Here is a 13,319-nt window from a genome sequence, read left to right on the forward strand (position 1 = left end):
GTGCAAAAACAGATCCTTGCAACTACAGACGAATCAGCTTGCTCCCAATAATCAGCAAGGTCATGGAATCCATCATTGCTTCGGATAGCAAATCCTTCCTCTTCTCCAATGGCTTGATCTCTGATCATCAATTTGGATTCAGACCAGGTCACTACTTTGGACATGCTGCTTCTGCTGTCCCAACACTGGATGGAGGTCCTCAATGCCAAACAGGAAATCAGAGCTGTCTCCCTTGACATATATCGTGCCTTCGATACGGTCTGGCACCACCTCCCCCCCACTCACCAAACTCTCCTCTTATTGTATCCTTGGAAACATCCATTCCAGACTTCCTCACTGGTTGCAGTCAACGTGTGGCCCTGAATGGGATTCTCTCATCTCCCCTTCCTGTTCAGGCTGGAGTTCCTCAAGGCAGTGTTCTGGGCCCTGTGCTTTTTTCTGGTCTTCATTAATGATCTCTCCGACTCTCTGGAAAATCCTCTCTCTTTGCTGATGACTACTCTCTGCCGCTCCATTCCTCATCCCTCAGATCGGCAGTCTGCAGCTTCCTCACTCTATGCAGAGCTGGACAAAATCAGACTGGTCAAACAAGTGGAACATGTCTTTCAATCCTGACAAATCTCACACTCCTGCTATGTCTCTCCGAAAAGACCGACTGGACAACCCTCCCATCTACTTTCTCAACAATCCTCTCCAAGGAGTTATGTTGCTCAAGCTTTTGGGTCTCGCTATCTGCCATGATCTTTCCTGGGAAAACCACATTTCCAAGCTGGACTCCAAAGCCAGTCGCCGACTGGGCATCCTCCCTCATGCGATGTCCTTCCTTGTGTTACGTGCTCCTCCCCAAACCCCGGACACGGTGTACCTCCGAGCCCCGAGAGGAGTCAGGGCAGAAAGACGTGTTATTCTGTGTGTCAAAGATCAATGGTGAAACCACACCAATTGTTACCAACAAGCAAGTATTGTATTAAGGTCACACAAGAATAACAGCACAAAAACAACAGTAATCAATTGTACAACCAATATATCATTCCTATGATGGTACCATCAGTTTCGTACAATATAACTCACTGTGCTCCAAGTGAGCGAAAAGAACATTCCCAATGTCTCTGTCCCAGCTTCAAACCAAAGTCGATCCACGCTCCAGTGATCGTCAGAACGATGTTGTATCGAGACCAGAATCCCGTTCGGTTGACAGTCACACTGCCAAAGATGAGCAAAGGTACCCTCAAGAGGCGACTGGGAAAACACACCTTCGGGTATGGACGTTCAATGGCTCCCAATCGACGAACCGCAAATTCCCACTCAAAATCCACGTCACGTCACACACACACACACACACGTCACACACACACACACGTCTCACACACACGTCTCTCACACACGACACACACACACGTCTCACACACACGACACACACACACGACACACACACACGACACACACGACACACACGACACACACGACACACACGACACACACGACACACACGCACACACACACACACACACACACACACACACACACACACACACACACACACACACACACACACACACACACACACACACACACACACACACACACACACACACACACCAGGTTACGTCTGGATGCGGTGAAATGGTGAAGCGAGGTGAAAAGCCTGGAGCGATCCGAACGATCCGAAATCAGTCGCGAGGCAAAATGGCCAACGGCCCGTACTCGAGACGTAACGGCACTCCAATGATTCTCTTCGGAATCAACCGCAAAACCTGTCACGCAGGTTTACGTGTCACAGCGATAACAACTCTGTCGCAGGATTCCCTTTCCCAGGAAACCCCAAAGTTCGTTAGTGACCCCCGTTCGCCAGCGTTTGCTCCAGACCTCCAAACAGCTTCTCCGACCTCACTCGCTCCGCCTCCTTTTCCTCCTCTTCTTCCTCTTCTTCTTCGTCTGGTTCGCGATCCGGTTTCCGGTTTCTTTTAAAACACTAACTTTTTTTACCTTTTGAAAACAGTTATCTCTATTTCACCTGAACGATAACAATAATAGTACATGGAACCAAAAATGTTTACAGTGGATGAGAACCACAACAACGGAAGTGACGAATCCATAACACTTGGCACACCTGCGCTCCTCACCACATACAAGGCTTTCATCCGCAGCTCAATGGAATACTGTTCTCCCCTCTGGGCCGGTGCTCCTGCCTCACACCTAGCTCGTCTTCACGCTGTTGAAATCAAAGCGTTCAGAATCATTGGAATCTCCCGCGATGAAGCCAACTCTGAGGGCCTTTCACTGACTCACCGCAGGCAGGATGGTGTTCTTTCTGTCTTCTAACGACTCCTCTCCAGCCTTGCTCCCCCAGCTCTCTCTGTGCTCTGTTCCCCAAATATTCCGACAGGTCACACAAGATCTGCCAGCAACCCTCTTATGATTAAACTGCCAAAATCAAGACACTCTGCCAAAATCAAGACTGTCTGCTCACCTTCACTCTTTCATTCTTCTTTTCTCCAGCCTCTGGAACAAACTCCCCCACTCTCTCCAATCCCACTCCTCCCTCCAGGCCTTTAAAACAGCTGTTCACCACCAACTCTTATCTTCCCCCATTCAAAACCTTGATCTTTTCTACGCCCGCTAATTTCACCCCAGATCCACCTTTTTGAAATAACAACTTGCTTCCTGGAAGTCCTTGCAGTGTCCTTGTGTTTTATACTTCTCCCACCCCCCCACCCCCTTCCCACGCCTCCTCCCCCCAAGCCCTCCCCCTCCCACAGATCTCTCGATGTCCCTGCTCTCAAATGCGCTCACGCTCTCGAAGCTAAGTGATCTTTCACAATCGTGTTTTTGTCGAGACTGTATCTATCTTTCGGTGTGTGTACCTACAGCGTATCTTTTGGAAAATTTTCGGTGCTAATTTTTCGTACATGTATACACAATCGTCGGTTAATGGTATCGAGTATTCTGCGGCCTAGTACTCGTAGGCTTAGACGACCGTACCGTCTCCGACCTTTGGTTTTGTTTTTCTCTCAGCGATTCGTCGAATGCGCTGAAATTATTTTCGTTCTCTGTTTCGTCCCAGTCGTTCACCCCGTACCTCCTTGTTTAATATCTGTACTCACAAAAAAAAAAAAAAAAATCCCCAAAAAATATTTCCTTCCCAGGTCTTATTCGTTTATTTGTTGTTCTTTTTGTTCGTTCGTTCTTCGTTCGCGATCACGCGGTTAGAAATGTATAATCTCTCCCCTGAACAACTATTTTCTCTCATATATTATAACACCCTTTTCTTCTTTTCCTACAAAAGGATGCTTTCGTCTTGCTCACCAAATCTATTCATTCCAAAAAATATATATAATACCATCTCTTACAGTTCCTCCTTTCGACATTCCCTAAACTATCCAGAACTCCACCCCTCCTCCAGTGTCCTCAAACGTATTTTTGACTCGAAGGTCTCAAACTCATTTTGCAAAAAATGTTCGTTTCCCATGAATCGTACACTTTTCAAAATCCAATCTCACCCCTCCCCTCCAAATCCTCCCCATCACCCATCCCTTTCAAATCTCCCCCCTTGCCCCTTCCCTCCTAAACTCCCCCCACACCCCTCCCCTCCGAGACTCTCCCTCGCTCCTCCCCTCCTAGACTCCACTCTCACCCCTCCTCCTCAAAGCATCCTCCCTGCTTCTTCCCCCTTCCAACTTTCACCTTCATCTCCCCAAACCTTCTGCCTCGCTCTTCCCCCTCCTCAAATAACACCTCACTGTGCCTCACCCAATCTCCATCAAACCTTTTGTCCGCCCCATTCTTCCCTTTCTCCAAGCTATTCTGAAATCTCTGAAATCTCTGACACACCTTCAACAGCTCTCCCTACCTCTTCCTCCTCTTCCACATCTTCCACATCTTACCCTACCCCTCCCCCCCCTGTTCTGGACCCGATGCTCCCCCTTCCTCTTCATTAACGGTATGGACCTCAAACATCCGGGGCCTTCGCTCAAACTTGACTGACCTCTCCATACAGGTTGCTTCTGAAAAACCAGATGTGATCTGCTTAACAGAAACTTTCCTCCTTCATGATGTCTCTGATGCCTTGGTATCTCTCCCAGGTTACTCCCTCCTCCGGTATGATAGACCTGAGCCTCGTCCTGGAGGTGGGGTTGCTATCTTTATAGAAAAACTCTCTTCCTCACTCGCCCTCCACTGCCCTCTCTCCATCTCACCCCCAGGAATACCTTTGGCTACGGCTTCCCCTTCGCTCCCAACTTTTGTTCATATGTGTGTTGTACCGTCCACCAAACAGCGATGACTCCATCTACATCTCACTGTCTGATAATATGGACCAACTTCTATCTACCCATCCCAACTCTCTCTTCCTCATATGTGGTGATTTCAATTGTCACCATGCCAGTTGGCTGGGTGTGGGTACCTCTCTCACCAGCCATGGCTCTTCAGCAAAGGACTTCTGCAACTCACTGGGACTGACACAATCTGTCAATTTCCCGACCCGGATCTCAGTCAACGGAGCATCTTCTCTTCTGGATTTGGTTATGACAAACTTCCCTGAAAATGTCTGCTGCTCTTCTTCTGCTCCAATTGGCTCATCTGATCATGTGCATGTCAAAGTGGACATCTCTCTGACCATTCTCAGAGAGCCTGCTCAGCGTCGACGAGTCTGGCATTTCACTCAGGCCAACTGGCACGGTCTTCAAGCAGCCATCAATCATCTGGACTGGTCTCCCATCTCTACCGCCTCTGACATCAACTCATCCTGGGAATTCTTTCAAAGTAAATTGCTCTCTCTCATGCACAGATTTATCCCATCTCGTCTTCAGTTGTCATACCCTTCCTCCCGTCCATGGTACACGGAATCTTGTGGTGAGGCTGTTGCCCTGAAACAACTTGCTTTCGTCTCCTGGAAAGCAAGTCCAACGGAAGGAAATCTCATTTCCTTTCACAAAGCCCGAAACAAGTGTGTGTCCACCCTCAGGAGAGCCAAGAAACAATATCTCACCATTCTCAAGACAGAACTCTCTTATCTGTCTCCCTCTTCCAAATCCTGGTGGCGTCTGGTCAAATCTGTTTCTGGTGTTTGTTCCCCCTCCATCCCCTCACCTCAAACGGCTTAACGGCTGACTCCGCACGTGAAAAAGCTGAATGCCTCAACTCTGTGTTTGCCTCTAAATCTTGTGTCCCAAACCCATCCCTCTCTGTACCCACCGTACCCAGTCGTACCCAGCTGCTCCTGGACTCTGTGTCCTTTCCTCCTGACAAGGTGGAAAAGTTTCTGTCAACCCTCGACTCTGATTCTGCAACTGGTCCTGACGGCATCAGCCCACGGGTCCTAAAATCATGTTCTTCTGCTCTTTCACTCCCTCTTTCTGTTCTCTTCACCCTCTCTTTTGCTCAAGGTCATCTGCCATCTGCTTGGAAATCAGCCAACATCACCGCTTTGCACAAAAAAGGTGCAAAAACAGATCCCAGCAACTACAGACCAATCAGCCTTCTCCCAATTATCAGCAAAGTCATGGAATCCATCATTGCTTCAGATATTAAATCTTTCCTCTTCTCCAATGGCTTGATCTCTGATCATCAATTTGGTTTCAGACCTGGTCACTCTACTCTGGACATGCTGCTTCTGCTTTCTCAACAATGGATGGAGGTCCTCAACGCCAAACAGGAAATTAGAGCCGTCTCCCTTGACATTTCACGTGCCTTCGATACGGTCTGGCACCCTGCTCTGCTCACCAAACTCTCCTCCTTTGGTATCCATGGAAATCTCCACGCATGGCTGGCGGACTTCCTCTCTGGTCGTAGTCAACGTGTGGCCCTGAATGGGTTTCTCTCATCTCCTCTTCCTGTTCAGGCTGGAGTTCCCCAAGGTAGTGTTCTGGGCCCTGTGCTTTTTCTGGTCTTCATCAATGATCTCTCTGACTCTCTTGAAAATCCTCCCTATCTCTTTGCTGACGACTCTACTCTCTGTCGCTCCATTCCTCATCCCACAGATCGGCAGTCTGCAGCCTCCTCACTCTCTGCAAACCTGGACAAAATCACAGACTGGTCAAACAAGTGGAACATGTCTTTCAATCCTGACAAATCTCACACTCTTACAATGTCTCTCCGAAAGGACCGACTGGACAACCCTCCCATCTACTTTCTCAACAATCCTCTCCAAGAAGTTCTGTCGCTCAAGCTTTTGGGTCTCACTATCTGCCATGATCTTTCTTGGGAAAACCACATTTCCAAGCTGGCCTCCAAAGCCAGTCGCCGACTGGGCATACTCCGTCGTGCGAAGTCCTTCCTTGGCACACCTGAGCTCCTCACCACATACAAGGCTTTCATCCGCAGCTCAATGGAATACTGTTCCCCCCTCTGGGCTGGTGCTCCTGCCTCACACCTTGCTCGGCTTCACGCTGTTGAGGCCAAAGCTTTCAGAATCATTGGAATCTCCTGCGATGTAGTCAACACCGAGGGCCTTTCACTCACTCACCGCAGGCAGGTTGGTGGTCTTTCTGTCTTCAACCGACTCCTCTCCGGCCTTGCTCCCCCAGCTCTCTCTGTGCTCTGTCCCCCAAATATTCCTTCAGGTCGCACAAGATCTGCCTGCAACCCTCTTATGGTTAAACTGCCAAAGTCTAGGCTCTCTGCTCACCTTCACTCTTTCATTCCCCTTTTCTCCCGCCTCTGGAACAAACTCCCCCACTCCCTTCAATCCCACTCCTCCCTCCAGGTCTTTAAAACAGCTGTTCACCACCATCTCTTATCTTCCCCCATCGAAAACCTTGATCTTTTCTACCCCCGGTAATTCACCCCAGAGTCCTTGCAGTGTTCATATGTTTTATTCCTCTCCCACCTCCCCCCCAAGTCCTCCCGATGTCCCTGCTCTCAAATGTTGTGTTTGTGTCCTTCCCCCTCTTCCCCCTCTCTTTTGTGTCCTTCCCCCTCTCTCCCCATCTTGTCTGCCGCTCCCCTTGTTTTTTGTGTTTTGTGTGTCGGTTTGTCTTTTTGTGTGATTAATGTTAGCTCTTTCACGAGCCTCGATCTTGTATACAAAAAAAAAAAAAAAAATGTTGTGTTTGTGTCCTTTCCCCTCTCTCCCAATCTTGTCTCCCGCTGCCCTTATCATATGTTTTATGTCAGTTTGTTTTTTTGTGATTGATGTTCGCTCTTTCACGAGCCTCGACCTTGTATACAAAAAAAACAAAAAAAAACTCCACCAAGCTTGACTTGCATCTATTCAGCCATGTTCAGGTCGTCACGGTAACAAAAACCCATCACAGAAACACAGATGGATGGACAGATGGACAACCCGAATATATAATGCCTGACGACTTTGTCGGTTGAGGCATAAAAAAGAAAAAAGAAAAAAAAAAGTCAACAGATTTAATATTGAGGAGTTGAATCGTATCAAATAACTCTAAAGTGGAGCTAATACACCTTGTAGAGCGGATAGGTGGAAGAATCGTGCACTTTTTGATAAAAGCATCAAACTTGGTACATATCATCAGTAGGCCATTACAAGAAAAAATAGATATAGTGCCATCCCAGTATTGGCCTATGACGGCTGTGGCGGCCATTTTTCAAAATGGCTGCCATCTCATACTAAAATACCATATAACTCAACAACCAAGAGGCCTAGAATCTTAATTCTGGTGCCTATATATAGGTTTTTAGGGTCAGATAATTCAAAGAAGGCAATAATGAAAAGGCAATAGTTGTACCACTTTTGGAACATAAGTGCTTTTTTTTCTTCTTTTCTTTTTGTATACTGAATCGAGGCTCACAAACAAATCATCCAGACAAACAAAATATATAAAAAGAGGGAGCGGACGACAAGAGAAGGGGAAGCACACAAACACTTGAGATCACACAACATTTAAGAGCAGGGAGATGTGTGGGAGGGAGAGGGCTTGGGGGGAGGAGGCGTGGGAAGGGGGTGGGGGGGGGGGGGGGTGGGAGGAGTATAAAACACAAGGACACCAAGGACTTCCACGACAGAAGTTGGTATTTCAAAAAAGTGGAATTTGGGTGAAATTAGCAGGGGTAGAAAAGATCAAGGTTTTGGATGGGGAAGATAAGAGATGGTGGTGAACATCTGTTTTAAAGACCTGGAGGGAGGAGTGGGATTGAAGAGAGTGAGGGAGTTTGTTCCAGAGGCGGGAGAAAAGAGGAATGAAGGAGTGAAGGTGAGCAGAGAGTCTTGATTTTGGCAGTTTAACCATAAGAGGGTTTCAGGCAGATCTTGTGCGACCTGTAGGAATATTTGTGGGACAGAGCCCAGAGAGAGCTGGGGGGGCAAGGCCAGATAGGAGTCGGTAGAAGACGGAAAGACCACCAACCTGCCTGCGGTGAGTGAGTGAGTGAGAGGCCCTTGGAGTTGGCTTCATCGCGGGAGATTCCAATGATTCTGAATGCTTTGGTTTCAATAGCGTGAAGACGAGCTAGGTGTGAGGCAGGAGCACCAGCCCCGAGGGGAGAGCAGTATTCCATTGAGCTGCGGATGAAAGCCTTGTATGTGGTGAGGAGCTCAGGTGTGCCAAGGAAGGACTTCGCACGACGGAGGATGCCCAGTCGGCGACTGGCTTTGGAGGCAAGATTTGAAATGTGGTTTTCCCAGGAAAGATCATCGCAGAGAGTGAGACCCAAAAGCTTGAGTGACAGAACTTCTTGGAGAGGATTATTCAGAAAGTGGATGGGAGGGTTGTCCAGTCGGTCTTTTCGGAGAGACATCGTAAGAGTGTGAGATTTGTCAGGATTGAAAGACATGTTCCACTTGTTTGCCCAGTCTGTGATTTTGTCCAGGTCTGCAGAGAGTGAGGAGGCTGCAGACTGCCGATCTGAGGGATGAAGAATGGAGCGACAGAGAGTAGAGTCATCAGCAAAGAGATAGAGAGGATTTTCAAGAGAGTCAGAGAGATCATTGATGAAGACCAGAAAAAGCACAGGGCCCAGAACACTGCCTTGGGGAACTCCAGCCTGAACAGGAAGAGGAGATGAGAGAAACCCATTCAGGGCCACACGTTGACCGACTAGAGAGGAAGTCCGCCAGCCATGCGTGGAGATTTCCATGGATACCAAAAGAGGAGAGTTTGGTGAGCAGAGCGGGGTGCCAGACTGTATCGAAGACACGTGATATGTCAAGGGAGACAGCTCTAATTTCCTGTTTGGCATTGAGGACCTCCATCCATTGATGAGAAAGCAGAAGCAGCATGTCCAGAGTAGAGTGACCAGGTCTGAAACCAAATTGATGATCAGAGATCAAGCCATTGGAGAAGAGGAAAGATTTCATATCTGAAGCAATGATGGATTCCATGACTTTGCTGATAATTGGGAGAAGGCTGATTGGTCTGTCGTTGCTGAGATCTGTTTTTGCAACAGTTTCCAGTTTACAGAGACAACATTTGGCGGTCTTTGTGTCGCTTTATTTTGTATTGATGAAATATAAGATCCCTGTACCATAAATTAAACTTATAGTGCTATAAAAAAAATAACAGTCAAAACGAATACGAAGCCAAGTTACTAATTGTTGTAGATACCAATGTGCCATGAGTCAGTTAGGCTTACCATCAAATGTGAAATGCCAGATATCACATCAACTAATCATGGCAAGAACCCCCACATTCGCACAAAGCTGTACACGGCAGAGCTGCTTTTGTGCATTTGCGCAAAAATGTAAATTGTTACAAATCTCCACAAAAATCAGAGCAATATTACACATGGATCCTGACTATAAGTTTCAATTTTAATGAATACACATTCAATGTAATTCGCTCCCTAACTTTTTCTGGGAAAACCTTAACATGAGCCTAAAAATTGAATCTCGATGAAACTTATCAACCTGCTTCCTAGAAAACGTCACTTTTGTAAGGAGACCGACTTAGAACCCAACTACAAAAAAGGCCTCAACCAAAAAAGGAAAACATGTCATATGTATTTGCTAAACTCCGTAGAGTACTCGCTAAGAAATGCTTGGTCTCAAAAACATAAAAGTCATGAAAAAGTTCCCAATCAAAAACATTTGTCGATAAATCACAGTACATCTGAAATCTCCACTTCTGTAGTTGTGCAAGCTCTACTACAACATCCATGACCTTGGTGTCCTAATTGGACAAGCAAAATACTCAATACAACAAACATGCCGACCCCATACCTTGTACCCTATCATTAAGGCCCACAAGATAAATCACACACAAGGACCTAATCCAAAAATCCGAGCTTAACCAACATTACAACCTTTATTTTTTTTTTTTGTATACAGAGTCGAGGCTCGTGAAAGAGCTAACATTTATCAAACAAACAAATCAAACAAACAAGCAAACAAAGTATATAAAAAGGGGAGCGGTCGACAAGATGGGGAAAGAAGGGGAGGAAGCACACAAACACAACATTTGAGAGCAGGGACATCGGGAGATGTGTGGGAGGGAGAGGGCCTGGGGGGAGGCATAAAAAGCAACGACACCAAGGACTTCTAGGAAAGAAGTCGGCACCTCAAAAAGTGGATTTGGGGTGAAATTATCCGGGGGTAGAAAAGATCAAGGTTTTGGATTGGGGAAGATAAGAGATGGTGGTGAACAGCCGTTTTAAAGACCTGGAGGGAGGAGTGGGATTGAAGGGAGTGAGGGAGTTTGTTCCAGAGGCGGGAGAAAAGAGCAATGAAGGAGTGAAGGTGAGCAGAGAGTCTTGATTTTGGCAGTTTAACCATAAGAGGGTTGCAGGCAGATCTTGTGCAACCTGTAGGAATATTTGGGGGACAGAGCCCAGAGAGAGCTGGGGGAGCAAGGCCGGAGAGGAGTCGGTAGAAGACGGAAAGACCACCAACCTGCCTGTGGTAAGTAAGTGAAAGGCCCTTGGAGATAGCGTCATCGCGGGAGATTCCAATGATTCTGAACGCTTTCGTTTCAACAGCGTGAAGACGAGCTAGGTGTGAGGCTGGAGCACCAGCCCAGAGGGGAGAGCAGTACTCCATTGAGCTGCGGATGAAAGCCTTGTATGTGGTGAGGAGCTCAGGTGTGCCAAGGAAGGACTTAGCACGACGGAGGATGCCCAGTCGGCGACTGGCTTTGGAGGCCAGATTTGAAATGTGGTTTTCCCAGGAAAGATCATGGCAGATAGTGAGACTCAAAAGCTTGAGTGACAGAACTTCTTGGAGAGGATAATTCAGAAAGTGGATGGGAGGGTTGTCCAGTCGGTCTTTTCGGAGAGACATCGTAAGAGTGTGAGATTTGTCAGGATTGAAAGACATGTTCCACTTGTTTTCCCAGTCTGTGATTTTGTCCAGGTCTGCAGAGAGTGAGGAGGCTGCAGACTGCCGATCTGAGGGATGAGGAATGAGGAATGGAGCGGCAGAGAGTAGAGTCATCAGCCAAGAGATGGAGAGGATTTTCAAGAGTCAGAGAGATCATTGATGAAGACCAGAAAAAGCACAGGGCCCAGAACACTGCCTTGGGGAACTCCAGCCTGAACAGGAAGAGGAGATGAGAGAAACCCATTCAGGGCCACACGTTGACTACGATTAGAGTAAAGTACTCTTATCTTATTAAAGAGTACTCTTATCAAAATCATTAACATTATCCGAGTCGATAACTTGGATAGCAATCATGCCCTACCACATTAAAATGATTATATAAATCTATAAGTCACGAGTTTTATATATAATTTATTTCATGTACTTAAACGTAACTGACATTAAATTCACTTTCATAAAAATTTGAATTATTCTCCACCTATATTGCACACTTCTAAATGCCCGCAAATGTTTAATAGGGAATAGAACCACAAACGGTGAAAATAAACTTTTGCACAGCAGTGTATGTCATGGGTAAATATTTAATTGTACATTGTATAACATGCATTGAATTACAGAGTCATTCTCAGAGATATAAATACCAATGGGCGAAATCCAAAGCAGCTATAATCCTTGCTCTGCACTCGGCCGCATTGATGTTGGTTTTAAGGAACTTGTTTATAACACAAACCATTGTCAGAATCAATGGAGGTTTTCTCATCAATGTATCATTAAATGAGATACAATACAGTTCCCTTCCTGGGCGATGTCACACAAGCCGTTCGCTTATTTGGCTGGAACGCGTGCAGGCGCACTCAGGTGCACACACTGGAGAAATGTCCAAGACCAGGGACACGACACTGATGGCTTTAAGGAAATGGTGGGATTGAGCCAATTGGACAAATGCAGGTTTTGTAGAGTAGAAACAAAGTACCAGTCGCCTCCTTTTGGGATGGAAAAAAACTCAGGTCAGAACAGTTGTACACAGAAAAACATGACAGCGTCTGTCGAGTAATTCACTGGCACGTCTGTAAACATTTCAACATTCCGGTCCAAGAACAATCATGGAAACACAAACCAAATCCGATCCTTGAAAATGAACATATAGTCTAGTAGGAAGACTAGGTCCCTCTGCACCCCCCGGAGATATACTTCTAATCAGTGTTTCTAGATTGGAAAAAATGTGTAGAAAATGACTAGCTATGGCCCCAAGCTGAAAAAATGTCCCACATACCATTTTTATGCAAATTACTGCTGCAAATTTTATGCAAAATTATGCAAATTTATGCAAATTTTTGATGAGGAGTAGAGTTGAGGGGTCTTTGAGGGCTTCATCGAGGTGCTCTCGGTTGCAAGACTGGGTCATTCTGAGAAGCACAGCAGGGTCAGAGATCATGATGTTCTCCTCCTCAGTGAATCTCTCCATCAACAGCCTCTCCATTGCCTCACACACTGTTTTGAGGCAAAAGAGGGACTTTGCGTAGGCCTTTCCACTGAGAACACCTTTGAGAGATCCACTTGTTACTAGTTGTGCCTCAAAGAGAATCTCTGCATATCCAGAACCACGCATCTTGTGTCCAGTGAGCATCCCGATGTAGTTCATGGATGTGTGGAAGGGTCCAATCGTTACTACATGACTAGCAAATTCATTTGGCCAGCGCCAGATGATGGGAAGGGCTTTCATGCAGACACCCAGATCAAATGTATTCAGGACCCATCTCTGACCCACCTCAGCAGTTGCTGCCTCGGAACGCTTCAGTAGCTCACAAACAACTGCGTTGTCTGTGATCGGTTGGTGGATAGGCGTGCAGTAGTCGACTGTTGATTTGCTGGGTGGGGGAGAACCAGTTGCAGAGGTGAAACCCCCTAGCCCAGGCACAGGCTGCAGGCCATTGCCATGCCATGCAGGCACCAGGCACAGACCGATCACAGACAACGCAGTTGTTCGTGAGCTACTGAAGCGTTCCGAGGCAGCAACTGCTGAGGTGGGTCAGAGATGGGTCCTGAATACATTTGATCTGGGTGTCTGCATGAAAGCCCTTCCCATCATCTGGCGCTGGCC

The 13,319-nt window shown here is 46.9% G+C and overlaps 1 protein-coding gene across 3 annotated transcripts in view; it reads right to left on the reverse strand.

The window, feature by feature from the left end:
• The window catches only part of BTAF1 (B-TFIID TATA-box binding protein associated factor 1), a 321,948-nt gene that overhangs the window by 261,419 nt on the left and 47,210 nt on the right, over positions 1 to 13,319 (reverse strand). The gene's annotated exons all lie outside the window — the stretch shown is intronic.

The sequence above is a fragment of the Myxine glutinosa genome, chromosome 11, assembly GCF_964187855.1.
Source record: "Myxine glutinosa chromosome 11, kmMyxGlut1.1, whole genome shotgun sequence".
NCBI lineage: Eukaryota > Metazoa > Chordata > Myxini > Myxiniformes > Myxinidae > Myxine > Myxine glutinosa.